At 50.0% G+C, this 19,559-nt stretch overlaps 1 long non-coding RNA gene across 2 annotated transcripts; it reads left to right on the top strand.

The window, feature by feature from the left end:
* The first annotated feature begins 2,145 nt into the window (after positions 1–2,145).
* On the top strand, positions 2,146–18,705 carry LOC143774222 (uncharacterized). 2 transcript variants are annotated; one of them, XR_013215496.1, is made up of 5 exons: positions 2,146–2,217; positions 6,465–6,661; positions 13,855–14,561; positions 14,640–14,728; positions 15,179–16,294. It is a non-coding gene; the product is annotated as an uncharacterized LOC143774222 (long non-coding RNA). The 2 variants fall into 2 exon arrangements; XR_013215495.1 differs by lacking the exon at positions 2,146–2,217 and having other exon boundaries at positions 6,271–6,661; positions 15,179–18,705.
* Positions 18,706–19,559: the final 854 nt, after the last annotated feature.

Below are 19,559 nucleotides of genomic sequence, written 5' to 3'. Positions count from 1 at the left end.
ACCAGCTGTGGAAGAGAGACCCCCGGGATATAGCACCAGCTGTGGAAGAGAGACCCCCGGGATATAGCACCAGCTGTGGAGGAGAGACCCCCGGGATATAGCACCAGATGTGGAGGAGAGACCCCCGGGATATAACACCAGCAGTGGAAGAGAGACCCCCGGGATATAGCACCAGCTGTGGAGGAGAGACCCCCAGGATATAGTGCCAGCTGTGGAGGAGAGACCCCCGGGATATAGCACCAGCTGTGGAGGAGAGACCCCCGGGATATAGCACCAGCTGTGGAGGAGAGACCCCCGGGATATAGCACCAGCTGTGGAAGAGAGACCTCCGGGATATAGCACCAGCTGTGGAGGAGAGACCCCCGGGATATAGCGCCAGCTGTGGAGGAGAGACCCCCAGGATATAGTGCCAGCTGTGGAGGAGAGACCCCCGGGATATTGCACCAGTTATGGGGGAGAGACCCCCAGGATATAGCACCAGCTGTGGAGGAGAGACCCCTGGGATATAGCACCAGCAGTGGAAGAGAGACCCCCGGGATATAACACCAGCTGTGGAGGAGAGACCCCCGGGATATAGCACCAGCTGTGGAGGAGAGACCCCCGGGATATAGCACCAGCTGTGGAAGAGAGACCCCCGGGATACAGCACCAGCTGTGGAGGAGAGACCCCCGGGATATAGCTCCTTATATCGGGGTCTGTGGGGCGGATCGCTCCTTATATCGGGGTCTGTGGGGCGGATCGCTCCTTATATCGGGGTCTGTGCGGCAGATCGCTCTTTATATCGGGGTCTGTGCAGCAGATCGCTCCTCATATCGGGGTCTGTGGAGCAGATCGCTCCTTATATCGGGGTCTGTGCAGCAGATCGCTCCTCATATCGGGGTCTGTGGAGCAGATCGCTCCTTATATCGGGGTCTGTGCGGCAGATCGCTCTTTATATCGGGGTCTGTGCAGCAGATCGCTCCTCATATCGGGGTCTGTGGAGCAGATCGCTCCTTATATCGGGGTCTGTGGAGCAGATCGCTCCTTATATCGGGGTCTGTGCGGCGGATCGCTCCTTATATCGGGGTATGTGGGGCAGATCTCTCCTTATATCGGGGTCTGTGGGGCAGATCGCTCTTTATATCGGGGTCTGTGCAGCAGATCGCTCCTCATATTGGGGTCTGTGGAGCGGATCACTCCTTATATCGGGGTCTGTGGAGCGGATCCCTCCTTATATCGGGGTCTGTGGAGCGGATCGCTCCTTATATCGGGGTCTGTGGTGCAGATCGCTCCTTATATCGGGGTCTGTGCAGCAGATCGCTCCTCATATTGGGGTCTGTGGAGCGGATCACTCCTTATATCGGGGTCTGTGGAGCAGATCGCTCCTTATATCGGGGTCTGTGGGGCGGATCCCTCCTTATATCGGGGTCTGTGGGGCGGATCGCTCCTTATATCGGGGTCTGTGGAGCAGATCGCTCCTTATATCGGGGTCTGTGGAGCAGATCGCTCCTTATATCGGGGTCTGTGGGGCGGTTCCCTCCTTATATCGGGGTCTGTGGAGCAGATCGCTCCTTATATCGGGGTCTGTGGAGCAGATCGCTCCTTATATCGGGGTCTGTGGGGCAGATCTCTCCTTATATCGGGGTCTGTGGGGCGGATCGCTCCTTATATCGGGGTCTGTGGAGCAGATCGCTCCTTATATCGGGGTCTGTGGGGCGGATCCCTCCTTATATCGGGGTCTGTGCGGCGGATCGCTCCTTATATCAGGGTCTGTGCAGCGGATCCCTCCTTATATCGGGGTCTGTGGGGCGGATCCCTCCTTATATCGGGGTCTGTGCAGCGGATCCCTCCTTATATCGGGGTCTGTGCGGCAGATCGCTCCTTATATCAGGGTCTGTGGGGCGGATCGCTCCTTATATCGGGGTCTGTGGGGCAGATCGCTCCTTATATCGGGGTCTGTGCGGCAGATCGCTCCTTATATCGGGGTCTGTGGGGCAGATCTCTCCTTATCCCGGGGATCCACTCTCGGGATCTGGTTGGCCTCCCTTGTCATTGCTCAGGCTGGTTGCTGCTCACCGGCGCCATCTAGTGGCTGCAGTTACTTATCAGCAGGATCTTTTTGTCCCTCTGCTCTTCCCGTCCTCGCTCTGCAGTGGTGCATTGTGGGAAGAAGAAGCTCTTTCCCTCAGGCTGCTGCTCAGAGGACGGCCGCCATTTTGCTCCCCTGACACACGGCTGGTATGGAGGGTGATGTGCAGCTTGTCTGCAGCCCCCAGGCCCCTCTCCCCGTCCTTCCTGCTTTAGTTGGGGACATTTATCAGCCTGTATGGCAGGAGGGGTCACAGTGATGGGAGAGACCCTGCTGGAAGCTGTGACACCAGAGGGGTCTCATCATTTATTACTGGCTGGTATCTGTAGTTCTCCAGTAAGGAGGAGCTCTGTGATGTGTCCCTATGACAACTCTGCAGGGTACTGGCCCTTGTACCAGGACCCTTCGCGCCCCCCTCTACTGTCTCCAGAGCAGAGACCATCAGTGTAAGATGAGGGGTCCGGGATCCTCACCCCCCAGGTCAGGGGGCGATACGGCACTATACTGTATGCGGGGGCGGTCAGGGGGCGATAACGGTGCTGTAGCCCCAGCGCCCCCCAATAACAGTGCTGTAGCCCCAGCGCCCCCCAATAACAGTGCTGTAGCCCCAGCGCCCCCCCAATAACAGTGCTGTAGCCCCAGCGCCCCCCAATAACAGTGCTGTAGCCCCAGCGCCCCCCAATAACAATGCCGTAGCCCCAGCGCCCCCCAATAACAGTGCTGTAGCCCCAGCACCCCCCAATAACAGTGCCGTAGCCTCTGCACCCTCCAATAATGCCGTAGCCCCAGCGCCCCCCCAATAACAGTGCTGTAGCCCCAGCGCCCCCCAATAACAGTGCCGTAGCCCCAGCGCCCCCCAATAACAGTGCTGTAGCCCCAGCGCCCCCCAATAACAGTGCTGTAGCCCCAGCGCCCCCCAATAACAGTGCTGTAGCCCCAGCGCCCCCCAATAACAGTGCCGTAGCCTCTGCACCCCCCAATAACAATGCTGTAGCCCCAACGCCCCCCAATAACAATGCCGTACCCCCAGCGCCCCCCTATAACAATGCCGTAGCCCCAGCGCCCCCCAATAACAGTGCTGTAGCCCCAGCACCCCCCAATAACAGTGCCGTAGCCTCTGCACCCTCCAATAATGCCGTAGCCCCAGCGCCCCCCCAATAACAGTGCTGTAGCCCCAGCGCCCCCCAATAACAGTGCTGTAGCCCCAGCGCCCCCCAATAACAGTGCTGTAGCCCCAGCACCCCCCAATAACAGTGCCGTAGCCTCTGCACCCCCCAATAACAATGCTGTAGCCCCAACGCCCCCCAATAACAATGCCGTACCCCCAGCGCCCCCCTATAACAATGCCGTAGCCCCAGCGCCCCCCAATAACAATGCCGTATCCCCAGCGCCCCCCTATAACAATGCTGTAGCCCCAGCGCCCCCCTATAACAATGCTGTAGCCCCAGCGCCCCCCAATAACAATGCCGTAGCCCCAGCGCCCCCTATAACAATGCCGTAGCCCCAGCGCCCCCCAATAACAATGCTGTAGCCCCAACGCCCCCCAATAACAGTGCTGTAGCCCCAGCGCCCCCCAATAACAATGCCGTACCCCCAGCGCCCCCCTATAACAATGCCGTAGCCCCAGCGCCCCCCAATAACAATGCCGTATCCCCAGCGCCCCCCTATAACAATGCTGTAGCCCCAGCGCCCCCCAATAACAATGCTGTAGCCCCAGCGCCCCCCAATAAGAATGCCGTAGCCCCAGCGCCCCCTATAACAATGCCGTAGCCCCAGCGCCCCCCAATAACAATGCTGTAGCCCCAGCGCCCCCCAATAACAGTGCTGTAGCCCCAGCGCCCCCCAATAACAATGCTGTAGCCCCAGCGCCCCCCAATAACAGTGCCGTAGCCCCAGCGCCCCCCAATAACAATGCCGTAGCCCCAGCGCCCCCCTATAACAGTACTGTAGCCCCATCGCCCCCCAATAATGCCGTAGCCCCAGTGCCCCCAATAACAGTGCCGTAGCCCCAGCGCCCCCCTATAACAATGCTGAAGCCCCAACGCCCCCCAATAACAGTGCTGTAGCCCCAGCACCCCCCAATAACAGTGCCGTAGCCTCAGCACCCCCCAATAATGCCGTAGCCCCAGCGCCCCCCAATAACAATGCTGTAGCCCCAACGCCCCCCAATAACAGTGCCGTAGCCCCAGCGCCCCCCTATAACAATGCTGTAGCCCCAACGCCCCCCAATAACAATGCCGTAGCCCCAGCGCCCCCCTATAACAATGCCGTAGCCCCAGCGCCCCCCAATAACAATGCTGTAGCCCCAACGCCCCCCCAATAACAGTGCCGTAGCCCCAGCGCCCCCCTATAACAATGCTGTAGCCCCAACGCCCCCCAATAACAGTGCCGTAGCCCCAGCGCCCCCCAATAACAATGCCGTAGCCCCAGCGCCCCCCTATAACAGTGCTGTAGCCCCAGCGCCCCCCAATAACAGTGCTGTAGCCCCAGTGTCCCCCAATAACAGTGCTGTAGCCCCAGCGCCCCCCAATAACAATGCTGTAGCCCCAACGCCCCCCAATAACAGTGCCGTAGCCCCAGCGCCCCCCAATAACAATGCCGTAGCCCCAGCGCCCCCCTATAACAGTGCTGTAGCCCCAGCGCCCCCCAATAACAGTGCTGTAGCCCCAGCGTCCCCCAATAACAGTGCTGTAGCCCCAGCGCCCCCCAATAACAGTGCTGTGGCCCCAGCGCCCCCTGGATTATGAAGCAGCAGTTTCCCTTTTAGGCTACTTTCACCCTTGTGTCAGTACGGGTCCATCGCTATGTGTCGGACCGACGAACGTTTTGAAAATGTGGCACGATGTGGGCAGTGGGTGCAGTTTTTCAACGCATCCGCTGCCCAGTCTAAAGTCCGGGGAGGAGGGGGCGGAGTTTCGGCCGCGCATGTGCGGTTGAAAATGGCGGACGCGACGTGTGAAAAAACGTTCACTTGAACGTTTTTTTGCTACGACGGTTCGCCAAAACACTCATCCAGTGCATGACCGACGCGACGTGTGGCCATACTTAGTAATCCGGCGCAATACAAGTCTATGGGGAAAGAACGCATCCGGCGAGCACATTTACAGGATCTGTTTTTCCCCAAAATGACGGATTGCGACGTGCAGTGCACGACGCTAGTGTGAAAGAGGCCTAATTCTCCTTTATTTCAGGCTTTTACCTTTTTTCTGCATTAGTGGAAAACTGATAAAATATATAATAGAAACTCCTCAGCGCTGCGGCGTCCTCACTGAGACCTGGTGTACGAAACTGATGGTGTGGACGCGGCCTTAGGCTCTGTGCACTCTGCGGATTATACTATGGGAAACGCCATCCACAGTGCACATGCTGTGGAAAATAACGTGCGGAATCCGCAGCGAGGTTTTAGGGTATGTGCACACGTTGTGGATTCTGCTGTGGATTTTTCCGCAGCGGATTTTGAAAATCCGCAGTGCAAAACCACTGCGGTTTTTCAACTGCACTTTGCTATTGGTGCAGGTTGAAAACCGGTGCGGAATCCGCACAAAGAATTGACATGCTGCGGATCCGCTGCGGATCCGCAGTGTCGAATCCGCAGCAAAATCCGCAGCGTGTGCACATACCCTTACACCTGCTCCATAATAGAAAACCGCAGTGGAATCCGCATAAAAACCGCGGTAAATCAGCAATAAGGCTATGTGCACACTTTGCGGATTCCACTGCGGATTTTTCCACAGCGGACTTCCAAAATCCGCAGTGAAAACCCGTAGCGGTTTTTACTGCGAATTTATCGTGGTTTTTGCTGCAGATTCTTCTGCGGTTTTTCATCCGCATTTTCCTATTGGAGCAGGTGAAAAGAAGTGACATGCTACAGAATGTAATCCGCTGCGTTTCCACGCGGTTTTTTGTTTCCCATAGGTTTACATTGTACTGTAAACTCATGGGAAACTGCTGCGGATCTGCAGCGGTCAAATCCGCAAAGTGTGCACATAGCCTAAAACAAATCTGCAGCGGAAAAATCCATAGCCCTCACAGATACGTGTGCACATACCCTTATCAGTATGTCTGGCTTTAATCAGTGCAGGCTCGTTATCACCTGGCTGTAATCAGTGCAGGCTCGTTATCACCTGGCAGTAATCAGCTCCTTAGCTGGGAGTCACCTGTCAGGTTCAGGTGTCATTAGGGCGGAGCCAGCAGAGGATGCTGTGATTGGCCGCTGGGGGTCTCCTGTACAACCTGCAGCAGCTGCTCCTTGTACTGAGGATTGTCTGCAGCGGTGTGTGTGTGTGAGCTGTGCACATTGTGGTACAGGAGACGTCTGCACTATGGAGGGGGCACATACTGACGTATACACTCGTAGGTGAGACCCCAGTAACGTCTGCGCTCCCCCTCTCCGCAGGCTCCGGTGCTGCAGGACTGCGCTGCCGTCTCTCTCCTCTGACAACAGACTTTTCCTTCTCGCTGCTCTTTGCTTCCTGCCGGTGTCAGACCTGAGGACTGATGTAAACCCCTAAATATCGCCCCCCTGTGGCCGGACCGTGCGCTCTGATCACCGGGGTCTGTGGATTCTTCATCTCGGTGGGATCCGCTGTCCTGGTAAGAATCTTTACTTTCTATGTTGCATTTCTCTAAGGTCATGTTCACATGTTGCGTTTTTTTTATCTTGTTTTTGTGCTAAATCCTGAGAAAATTTAGTGCAAAAGGAAAAAAAAAAAAAAAAAAGAAATCTGATACTTCACCACAAGAGCAAAATGTGCCCTGACAAATGCAGCAAAAACTAAGCAAAACCTGATTTTTTTTATGCAAATTTCTTACTGCTAGAAAAACAGGTTTTGCCTTTTTATAAAAAAAAAAAAAAAAGCATTAAAATAAGTGTGACCATAGCCCTAGGAAGGTAAAAAACAAAATGCCGTAGGGACTTGTGCACACTGAGCCGTCAGGGTGGGCCCATACACCTGGGGGTGTCACACTGTACTGTATGCGGGGGTGTCAGGGTGGGCCCGTACACCTGGAGGGGTCACACTGTACTGTATGCGGGGGGCGATCAGGGTGGGCCCGTACACCTGGAGGGGTCACACTGTACTGTATGCGGGGGGCGATCAGGGTGGGCCCGTACACCTGGAGGGGTCACACTGTACTGTATGCGGGGGGCGATCAGGGTGGGCCCGTACACCTGGAGGGGTCACACTGTACTGTATGCGGGGGGGTCAGGGTGGGCCCGTACACCTGGAGGGGTCACACTGTACTGTATGCGGGGGGGTCAGGGTGGGCCCGTACACCTGGAGGGGTCACACTGTACTGTATGCGGGGGGGGTCAGGGTGGGCCCGTACACCTGGAGGGGTCACACTGTACTGTATGCGGGGGGGGTCGGGGTCAGGGTGGGCCCGTACACCTGGAGGGGTCACACTGTACTGTATGCGGGGGGGGGGGGCGGTCAGGGTGGGCCCGTACACCTGGAGGGGTCACACTGTACTGTATGCGGGGGGGTCAGGGTGGGCCCGTACACCTGGAGGGGTCACACTGTACTGTATGCGGGGTGGTCAGGGTGGGCCCGTACACCTGGAGGGGTCACACTGTACTGTATGCGGGGGGGGGGGGGGGCGGTCAGGGTGGGCCCGTACACCTGGAGGGGTCACACTGTACTGTATGCAATCCACCCGCGGCTGTTAATCCGTTAAATGCCGCTGTCCGTCCTGTGGTTGTCATTGCTGGATTACTATGAGCGCCCCCGGTGGTCCGCACTCAGGAAGGGGGCATTTCTGCTACACAGAGGGGATCTGATCATTGCCTGTATGTAGCAGAGGCGACCGGACAGCTGCAGCTTCTAGTCTCACATGGACACTATTGAAGCATGCAAAAAGTTTTAACTTTTTTTTTTTAACCCCTTCACCCCCGGAGCTGTTCTCGTTTTCGCTCCCCTCCTTCTCAGAGCCATAACTTTTTTATTTTTCCGTCAATATGGCCATGTGAGGGCTTATTTTTTGCGGGACAAGATGTACTTTTGAACTATTGGTTTTACCATGCCGTGTAACAGAAAACGGGAAAAAAATTCCAAGTGTTTGGCTTTTTTGCTAGGTTCACTAAATGCTAAAACTAACATGCCATTATGATTCTCCAGGTCATTACGAGTTCATAGACACCTAACATGTCTAGGATATTTTTTATCTAAGTGGTGAAAAAAAAATCCAAAGTTTGCTAAATAAAAAAAAAAAAAAATTGCGCGATTTTCCGATACCTGTAGCGTCTCCAATTTTCGTGATCTGGGGTCAGGTGAGGGCTTATTTTTTGCGTGCCAAGCTGGCGTTTTTAATGATACCATTTTGGTGTAGATACGTTCTTTTGATCGCCCGTTATTGCATTTTAATGCAATGTCGCGGCAACCAAAAAAACTTAATTTTGGCGTTTTGATTTTTTTTTTTTTTTTAATTTTGGCATGTTTCAATAGCCTCCATAGGAGGCTAGAAACATGCACAACTCGGTCGGCTCTGCTACATAGAGGTGAAGTACAGATCACCTCTATGTAGCAGAAATCCAGGTGTACTTTGAGCGCCGTCCACAGGGTGGCGATCAAAGCAATCGACCATCAACAACCATAGAGGTCTCAAGGAGACCTCTGGTTGTTATGGCAATGCACCGCTGACCCCCGATCATGTGACGGGGGTCAGCAGTGCGAGCACTTCCGGGAGCGCTAGTTAAGTGCCGCTGTCAGCGCTTGAAGGCGGCATTTAACTAGTTAATGGGCTCGGGCGGATCGCGATTCCGCTCGCGCTCATTGTGCGCATATGTCAGCTGTACAAAACAGCTGACATGTCGCGGCTTTGAGGTGGGCTCACCGCCAGAGCCCACCTCAAAGCAGGGGATCTGCCAGCTGACGTACTATTCTGTCAGCTGGCAGAAAGGGGTTAAGGTTATTGCAATAACAGGCAATCTAAAGAGTGTATCTGCACCAAAATGGTATCATTGAAACCGACAGCTCGGCGCACAGATAATAAGCCCTCACCTGACCCAAGATCACAAAAAATGGAGACGCTACGAGTCTCGGAAAATGGCGGAATTGTTTTTTAACAACTTTTTTTTGTTTTGTTTTAAAATAAAAAAAATAATAAAACCTAGACATGTTTGGTATCTACGTCCTCGCAATGACCTGGAGAATTATAATGGCAAATCAGTTTTAGCATTTGGTGTAAACAGTAAAAAAAAAAAAAAAAATCCAAAAAACAGTTGTGGCAGTTTTTTTGCCATTTTACTGCACTTGGAATTTTTTCGCCATTTTTGAGTACATGATATGGTAAAACCAGTGGTGCTGTTCAAAAGTACAACTTGTCCAGCGAAAAACAAGCCCTCACATGGCCATATTAACCCCTTCACCCCCAAGGGTGGTTTGCACGTTAATGACCGGGCCAATTTTTACAATTCTGACCACTGTCCCTTTATGAGGTTATAACTCTGGAACGCTTCAACGGATCTTGGCGATTCTGACATTGTTTTCTCGTGACATATTGTACTTCATGTTAGTGGTAAAATTTCTTTGATATAACTTGCGTTTATTTGTGAAAAAAACGAATATTTGGCGAAAATTTAGAAAATTTCGCAATTTTCCAACTTTGAATTTTTATGCCCTTAAATCACAGACATATGTCACGCAAAATACTTAATAAGTAACATTTCCCACATGTCTACTTTACATCAGCACAATTTTGGAACCAAAATTTTTTTTGGTGACGGAGTTATAAGGGTTAAAAGTTGACCAGCAATTTCTCATTTTTACAACACCATTTTTTTTTAGGGACCACATCTCATTTGAAGTCATTTTGAGGGGTCTATATGATAGAAAATACCCAAGTGTGACACCATTCTAATAACTGCACCCCTCAAGGTACTCAAAACCACTTTCAAGAAGTTTATTAACCCTTCAGGTGTTTCACAGGAATTTTTGGAATGTTTAAATAAAAATAAACATTTAACTTTTTTTCACACAAAATTTGTTTCAGCTCCAATTTGTTTTATTTTACCAAGGGTAACAGGAGAAAATAGACCCCAAAATTTGTTGTACAATTCGTCCTGAGTACGCTGATACCCCATATGTGGGGGTAAACCATTGTTTGGGCGCAGGGCAGAGCTCGGAAGGAAAGGAGCGCCATTTGACTTTTCAATGCAAAATTGCCTGGAATTGAGATGGGACGCCATGTTGCATTTGGAGAGCCCCTGATGTGCCTAAACATTGAAACCCCCCACAAGTGACACCATTTTGGAAAGTAGACCCCCTAAGGATCTTATCTAGATGTGTGTTGAGCACTTTGACCCAACAAGTGCTTCACAGAAGTTTATAATGCAGAGCCGTAAAAATAAAAATCATATTTTTTCACAAAAATGATCTTTTCGCCCCCATTTTTTTATTTCCCCAAGGGTAAGAGAAGAAATTAGACCACAAAAGTTGTTGTGCAATTTGTCCTGAGTATGGCGATACCCCATATGTGGGGGTAAACCACTGTTTGGGCGCATAGCAGAGCTCGGAAGGGAAGGAGCGCTATTTTACTTTTCAATGCAAAATTGACTGGAATTAAGATGGGACGCCATGTTGCGTTTGGAGAGCCCCTGATGTGCCTAAACATTAAAAACCCCCACAAGTGACACCATTTTGGAAAGTAGACCCCCTAAGGAACTTATCTAGATGTGTTTTGATAGCTTTGAACCCCCAAGTGTTTCACTACAGTTTATAACGCAGAGCCGTGAAAATAAAAATTCTTTTTTTTTTTTCACAAAAATGATTTTTAGCCCCCAGTTTTGTATTTTCACAAGGGTATCAGGATAAATTGGACCCCAAACTTTGTTGTCCAATTTGTCCTGAGTAGGCTGATACCCCATATGTGGGGGGGAACCACTGTTTGGGCGCATGACAGAGCTCGGAAGGGAAGGAGTGTCATTTGGAATGCAGACTTAAATGGATTGGTCTGCAGGCGTCACGTTGCATTTGCAGAGCCCCTGATGTACCCAAACAGTACAAACCCCCCACAAGTGACCCCATATCGGAAACTAGACCCCCCAAGGAACTTATCTAGATGTGTTGTGAGAACTTTGAACCCCCAAGTGTTTCACTACAGTTTATAACGCAGAGCCGTGAAAATAAAAAATCTTTTTTTTCCCACAAAACTTATTTTTTGGCCCCCAGTTTTGTATTTTCCCAAGGGTAGCAGGAGAAATTGGACCCCAAAAGATGATGTCCAATTTGTCCTGAGTACGCTGATACCCCATATGTTGGGGTAAACCCCTGTTTGGGCACACGGGAGAGCTCTGAAGGGAAGGAGCACTGTTTTCCTTTTTCAACGCAGAATTGGCTGGAATTCAGATCGGATGCCATGTCCCGTTTGGAGAGCCCCTGATGTGCCTAAACAGTGGAAACTCCCCAATTATAACTGAAACCCTAATCCAAACACATCCCTAACCCTAATCCCAACGGTAACCCTAACCACACCTCTAACCCAGACACACCCAACCCTATTCCCAACCGTAAATGTAATCCAAACCCTAACCCTATCTTTAGCCCCAACCCTAACTGTAGCTCCAACCCTAGCCCCAACCCTAACCCTAGCAATAGCCCTATCACTAGCCCTAACACTAGCCCTAGCCCTAACCCTAGCCCCAACCCGCTCTAGTCCTAGCTCTAGTCCTAGCTCTAGTCCTAGCTCTAGTCCTAGCTCTAGTCCTAGCTCTAGTCCTAGCTCTAGTCCTAGCTCTAGTCCTAGCTCTAGTCCTAGCTCTAGTCCTAGCTCTAGTCCTAGCTCTAGTCCTAGCTCTAGTCCTAGCTCTAGTCCTAGCTCTAGTCCTAGCTCTAGTCCTAGCTCTAGTCCTAGCTCTAGTCCTAGCTCTAGTCCTAGCTCTAGTCCTAGCTCTAGTCCTAGCTCTAGTCCTAGCTCTAGTCCTAGCTCTAGTCCTAGCTCTAGTCCTAGCTCTAGTCCTAGCTCTAGTCCTAGCTCTAGTCCTAGCTCTAGTCCTAGCTCTAGTCCTAGCTCTAGTCCTAGCTCTAGTCCTAGCTCTAGTCCTAGCTCTAGTCCTAGCTCTAGTCCTAGCTCTAGTCCTAGCTCTAGTCCTAGCTCTAGTCCTAGCTCTAGTCCTAGCTCTAGTCCTAGCTCTGAAATACATTTTTTTAATTTTTTTATTTTTCGCTAACTAAGGGGGTGATGAAGGGGGGTTTGATTTACTTTTATAGCGGGTTATTTAGCGGATTTTTATGATTGGCAGCTGTCACACACTGAAAGACGCTTTTCATTGCAAAAAATATTTTTTGCGTTACCACATTTTGAGAGCTGTAATTTTTCCATATTTGAGTCCACAGAGTCATGTGAGATCTTGTTTTTTGCGGGACGCGTTGACGTTTTTATTGGTAACATTTTCGGACACGTGACATTTTTTGATCGCTTTTTATTCCGATTTTTGTGAGGCAGAGTGATCAAAAACCAGCTATTCATGAATTTCTTTTGGGGGAGGCGTTTATACCGTTCCGCGTTTGGTAAAATTGATAAAGCAGTTTTATTCTTCGGGTCAGTACGATTACAGCGATGCCTCATTTATATCATTTTTTATGTTTTGGCGCTTTTATACGATAAAAACTATTTTATAGAAAAAATAATTATTTTGGTATTGCTTTATTCTCAGGACTATAACTTTTTTATTTTTTTGCTGATGATGCTGTATGGCGGCTCGTTTTTTCGCGGGACAAGATGACGTTTTCAGCGGTACCATGGTTATTTATATCAGTCTTTTTGATCGCGTGTTATTCCACTTTTTGTTCGGCGGTATGGTAATAAAGCGTTGTTTTTTGCCTCGTTTTTTTTTTTTTTTTTTCTTACGGTGTTTACTGAAGGGGTTAACTAGTGGGGCAGTTTTATAGGTTGGGTCGTTACGGACGCGGCGATACTAAATATGTGTACTTATATTGTTTTTTTTATTTTATTTAGCTAAAGAAATGTATTTATGGGAATAATTTTTTTTTTTTTTTCTTTATTTAGGATATTTTTTTTTTTTTACACACATGTGGGGAATTTTTTTTTAACTTTTTTACTTTGTCCCAGGGGGGGACATCACAGATCGCTGATCTGACAGTGTGCACAGCACTCTGTCAGATCACGGATCTCACTTACATCGGTGCAGGCTTACCAAGCGCTTGCTCTGAGCAGACACTCGGTAAGCCACCTCCCTCCCTGCAGGACCCGGATGCCGCGGCCATCTTGGATCCGGGACCTGCGGCGAGGAGGGAGGTAGGAGACCCTCAGAGCAACGCGATCACATCGCGTTGCTCCGGGGGTCTCGGGGAAGCCCGCAGGGAGCCCCCTCCCTGCGCGATGCTTCCCTATACCGCCGGTACACCGCGATCATGTTTGATCGCGGTGTGCCGGGGGTTAATGTGCCGGGGGCGGTCCGTGACCGCTCCTGGCACATAGTGCCGGATGTCAGCTGCGATATGCAGCTGACACTCGGCCGCGCTCCCCCCGTGAGCGCGGCCGATCGGCTATGACGTACTATCCCGTCGAGGGTCAGATAGGCCCAGGTCACCTCGACGGGATAGTACGTCTAAGGTCACAGAGGGGTTAATGGAAGAATAAAAGTTATGTCTCTGGGAAGGAGGGATGCGAAAAACAAAAATGCAAAAACTGCTGCGACCTGAAGGGGTTAATGCAAATCATTATCCTCTTCTGGGGAATGTGCATCGTTCAGATGATTGGACTACAACCCCCATTATATGATATCTGGATGTCTCCCAGTGTATGTAATGGATTCTCTTTATTTTCAGATTCTGGTCGTCTGTAGTGGAGAATCCCGAGACATCACTGATGTGCAAGAAGCTGCTTCTATATACTGCCCCCTGGTGGCCGGTGTCCTGGAGCACATGTAAGGACTGGTGGAGATCGCTGATGGTCTATATACTGCCCCCTGGTGGCCGGTGTCCTGGAGCACATGTAAGGACTGGTGATCGCTGATGACCTATATACTGCCCCCTGGTGGCCGGTGTCCTGGAGCACATGTAAGGACTGGTGGAGATCACTGATGACCTATATACTGCCCCCTGGTGGCCGGTGTGTTGGAGCACATGTAAGGACTGGTGGAGATCACTGATGGTCTATATACTGCCCCCTGGTGGCCGGTGTCCTGGAGCACATGTAAGGACTGGTGGAGATCACTGATGGTCTATATACTGCCCCCTGGTGGCCGGTGTCCTGGAGCACATGTAAGGACTGGTGGAGATCACTGATGGTCTATATACTGCCCCCTGGTGGCCGGTGTCCTGGAGCCCATGTAAGGACTGGTGGAGATCGCTGATGGTCTATATACTGCCCCCTGGTGGCCGGTGTCCTGGAGCACATGTAAGGACTGGTGGAGATCACTGATGGCCTATATACTGCCCCCTGGTGGCCGGTGTCCTGGAGCACATGTAAGGACTGGTGGAGATCGCTGATGGCCTATATACTGCCCCCTGGTGGCCGGTGTGCTGGAGCACATGTAAGGACTGGTGGAGATCACTGATGAGTCTTGTTCTTGCCTGTGATCTGTAGTTATAACGGGTTTTCTTATTTGTAGGGTTTCTGCTGATGGTTCCCGCTGAGGATTATTCCTGCTTTGCAGATCAGTACGCACTGATTTCCCGCCCAATATACCGGGGCAGTAAGGTGAGTGAGAATGTATGTACTTGTCCAGGATTGGTCTATTGGAAAGGTCTTCATTACCCACCAGGGTTCTCACGTTGATGAGCTATCCTGTGTATTAGTAGTTTAGCCCCTTAATCTGCTTGTTCCTCACGCTTCCCTGTCTCGGATGGGAACATGAGGCATCGGCAGGACCATATGTTCCGTGTTCTCCTAAATAGCTTCAGGTTTGGATCAGACGTGATCTGTTTCTACAGTTACTGATGACCCTTGGAGGTTACGTGGTCATTGGGGTCCTTCTCTTATCTCTGGGTAGTGACATTGTCTAGGAAAGTTCCAAATATTGACTCGTTCCTATTGTCCGGCCATAGTACCACGTCCTCCATGGTTCTGTAGGTCTGTGGTCACTAGATGTTTGGGAGGACGGTGTAACCATTTTATCCGTTGTATGACCGGCTTTGTCTCTGATTTCAGGGTCTCTGTCTCCTCCATCACATGGACCCATCCTGCTGAGAAGAACCAGAGACCTAAGGCCTCCAGTGACCGAGTGATGCTCCACTATCCGGTGACTTTAGTCTCCTTTATCTAGTATAGAAGTTGCCGATGGCTTTCTGGGGTAAAACATTCCGCACTGAAGGGTCAACATGGATTGTACGAGCCTCTCGCCGTGAGGTCAGAGGTGGAGTTGAGCGTTGGGTCTGATGAGACATTTCGTCTCTTTAGTTGTCTTTGTTAATTGGTCATTAAGACTCTGTTCCAAGTTACTGAAAGAAGCAGATTGTCGAGCGGCCGTAAAGAGTGGGCCCCGGCCATAAAGAGCGGGCCCCGGCCATAGAGTGAGCTCCTATCAATGGTTTTGTCGCTTATGATCTCACACCAAACACCGTTTTCATGACTAGGTTGTGAGGAACGTCTGAGCAGGTCTCTGAGGGTCCTCATCTAGTCCCCAGTTCTGACATATTAGGGCTACCAGAGTGGATAGTCTGGTTGGAGGTGCCCACCATGGTGGACCTTCTACATAATATTCCACATGCAGAACATTGGACGTCGTTGTCCTTCTTTGGGGAGCAACTTTTTTTTTGTTTGAAAGGGCCAAAAATTCATATATTTTATTTATATTTTGCCATATGGTTTCTTTACACATTTTACGCGTTTTTTAGTTGCTGCTCTTTTTACTGACTTGATCTCTGATCATAAATGAGCTGTAGGGAACTCTGCAAAACATGGTTACAAAGTCTTCTGTTACTCAATCTGGACTCGCTGATGGATTGTCGGATAACTCATTCTGCAGCCAGCAATAAACACTGCATCGTGGACTATCGGGGTAAGTTCACACACCAGGCGGTTTTTTTTTATTCTACCACAAAACCTGATCTCAAGGCAGGAAAGAAGCTGCAGAGAAAAAGCATGTTTTCCTTCGTTTTTTGAGATGTTTGATGCATTTTTTTTTTTTTGTGCCTTTTTGCGGTGGTTTTTGGCCTGGTAGATTTGTGTTTTGTGCATGCTCATAAAGATTAGTGTTCAAAAAAGTCCTATTCCATAGAATCAGGTTTTGGCACAAAAAAATGCAGCAAAAAAGAGATGCCTGCATCTTTCCCCCCCCCCCCCCCCCCAACATTTTTTTCACCACCCATTCAAGTCAATGGGTGAAAATCGCTCAGTGAGATGCTCTGTTCAAAAAACCATGCAAAATACTGATGACAGAAATCCAATGTGTGAGATTTCTGAGATCTCATAGGCTTTGCTGGTGCTGTAAAACGCAGCTTAAAATGTGCATACAAAAGCTGCAAAGAAACGTCCAGTGTGAACGTACCCGAATAGTTTAATGGTGCAAACTTTAAGGGTGGGGAAAATGAACCCCAAATATTGGTAAAACTTTTGACTTTACAAGTGTTATTTCCTTAAATACCATAATTACTCACCGTAGATTCCCTTAGGCTGCGGCTTTATCCAGCGTATTGTGTGCGTCCCACAGTGGCCTCCTGTAGGAAGAAGCCGTGGCCTCTATCGCCACTGCCCTGATGTGAGACGTTACTAGTGCACAGGAGCTCTTCCTACACATATTAGTAAAGACCAGACGTACGGGGTTATCGGATGCTTCCTATTGGGGACGTCCAGACTCCTTTTACTCACTAGTAATAAAATGCCCATATCGTGCTGTAACAGTAGAGAATCCCGGTCTATGATGAGCCCATCTATCCTCCTCCATAATACATGGCCATTTATGCCTCTTATAGACCTAGACTTATTGTTCCCTAACCTCTGATCTGTATGGAAGTGTCATCCGTATCGCTCTTCTGCCTGGTGCTAGTTACAGGACACAGTGTGCTGGAGACATGGGAGTAACTATAGTGGGAGGAGGACACCCGGAGCCTCGGTGGGGCCCAGAAGCTCCCGCTGGCTCACATAGGACCCATGTTCCTTGTTTGGGGCCTTGTTGGTCACTTAGCGCTGAGGCCCGTGAGCTTCTTGTTCAGCCGCAGTCTAGAGGTCAGATGTCTCATGGTGGATGGAGACGTCCGGGATCTGATTGCAGGACGGTTGGGATATTTGTAATTCTGAGAATACGGACTACTTGTCAGTGTCAGGCTTAGGCTATGTGCACACATTGCGTTTTTTTTTCCCCCCCATTTTTTTCCTTGTTTTTTTGCTGTGGAAACACTTAAATGCTTACCAAACGCATCCCATTATTTTTAATGGAATTCCGCATTGTTTTTTTTCCGCAAAAAAAGCAGCATGTTCATTAATTGTGCAGAATTTCGGCGATTTTTGCCGCTATGTAATTGTATTGGGATGCTCCGGATAAAAATGTGAGAAAAACACTAGAAAAATACAAGAGGATTTCCTGCGAAGGGAGTCCAGTTTTGATAAGGAAATTTCTGTCTACAATCTGCAATGTGGGCACATAGCCGTACACTAGTGAGGACCCCAGGGCGGAGGCTTCGTCCTCTGGGGGGATTTGGTCTGTAGAGGATCGTTTTCTGTATTGTCCCCTCTATATGTATGTAGTGACCGGCCTTCTGGACCTGATGTATATTATTCTCCTGATTACTCCCCACAGTTATACCCCTTAGGTCACCTCTATACTTCCATCACTAATAGTACTGGTATTACAGATACAGAACTTGTCCTGTACTGATCACTCCGCGGCCCGGTCTCCTTGGGGGTGAAGTAGTGATGGCGGACACTGTGGAGTCACTGGCTCCAGCTTTCCCCTTCTCCTTGTGTTGCACCATATTGTATTCTTGGGCCCAGTTGTGGGGTGATGGGTACAGGACACATGACGCAGTGTTTTACTTACTACATTACTTGACACAAGGACATGATGTCGTCTATATATCTTCCCCAGATTCCAATCTGTCATGTCTATAATTTATGAACCCCACCGCAGATGATTAGTGTAACTGGGAGCATTAGAGGGTCCCCCTGAAGTGCCCTGAGCTGGTGGTACCACGTCTGGTTTACCAGGAGGTAACTGTAATTGTGTAACACCACAGGAATGACCCTGAAGTGTCCGGGGTAAGGCTTCCTTCACCGCTCATCATCTGGGTGGGTCTGGTGTACATAAGTATCCCCCTCACCAGCCTTCTGCCTATCTGCACAGCATCTTATGGGGGGCCTGGGTAAGGGATGAGGTCTCTGGCCCTTCCCCACTTTAGCGGCATTATGTCTGGCTGCTCTGCAGGGTTGTGCAGTGTATAGAGCTGATGATGCCAAGGTTTATGAGACCATGTAAGTGTAATTTATGACATCTGGTAATGGAGGTCCTGTGTAAGGGTCACACGGTTCAGTCCATGTTTGTCCATGGATCTGATGACCCCTGTGTACAGTATGGAGCCTGGCTTCTATGTTCATGGACGGCTCACACTTCGCCTCCTCAGCCCCTCTCTTCTCTAGCTGACTTGGGCCCCACATCTCACAGCTCTGCTTCTGGCTTCCAGTTGTAACTAAGAAATAACTAAAGACAGAAAATATTAATAATTAAATACCGTACATGAAAATAACATCTGTACTTGGTTAACATTTTAATAATTTAAAAAATGCAAAATCCATCCTGCCACTCCACGGTGACTGTAATTGGGATGGTCCTAACTCTAATACTAAAAACCTTACTATTTGTCAGGTGACATGTGTAGATAAGGGCTGAGACGGACTGGACCCAGCTAGTGGAGGGGACAACAATATAAAGTCCAGCTCAAGGAAAGGCGGCTGCACCTTTATATGTACATGATGGCAACACTAAAAACCCCATAAGTAGGAACTGGAGGGTAAACTGGTGTGTAAGCCCTGGTTCACACTGGCCACTGAACAGAAAAAACACAGTAACATAATGATTATGGCTTCACTACTAAATACTGTAAGCGGCACATCGCTCTTCTCATCTGCTGGGCCGGCTAACGGTTACAGGGGTTGTCCAGGCTGGGGTACAAGTCTGCAGTCACTCTGTGCTCACTGTGGGGATTTTGCACATTTCTGGCCACATTCTGACTAGACGTGTCTGTTCTCGCTCAATACACTACTATGGAGCACGTCTAGTCTGCATGTGACCGCATGTAAACTGTGTTCTTACAATCACACGCCCGCATGTTACCTGCATCGGAGAATCCTGACAGCGTGCAGTCTGCGTCCTGTGCGGATCCACAAGTCTGCAGGCAAACTCCAAGCCTGGCCAACCCCTCTACCTCTCCTGTGCCCTGCATCTCTGCCCTGCACTTGTATCAAGATAGTAAGAACTGCATGAAATATCATATAAAAATGCAGCAATACAACTTCAGGGGGTTTCTTCTTCTTCTGCCGTTGTCTTATACATGCGCCGCCTCCATCTTATTAAAGGGAAAGTGACTCCATCCCCAGC

The sequence above is a fragment of the Ranitomeya variabilis genome, chromosome 5 (assembly GCF_051348905.1).
Source record: "Ranitomeya variabilis isolate aRanVar5 chromosome 5, aRanVar5.hap1, whole genome shotgun sequence".
NCBI classification, from domain to species: Eukaryota; Metazoa; Chordata; class Amphibia; order Anura; family Dendrobatidae; genus Ranitomeya; species Ranitomeya variabilis.
The sequence above is the reverse complement of the archived record's forward strand: the minus strand, read 5'-3'. Positions and strand labels throughout refer to the sequence as shown.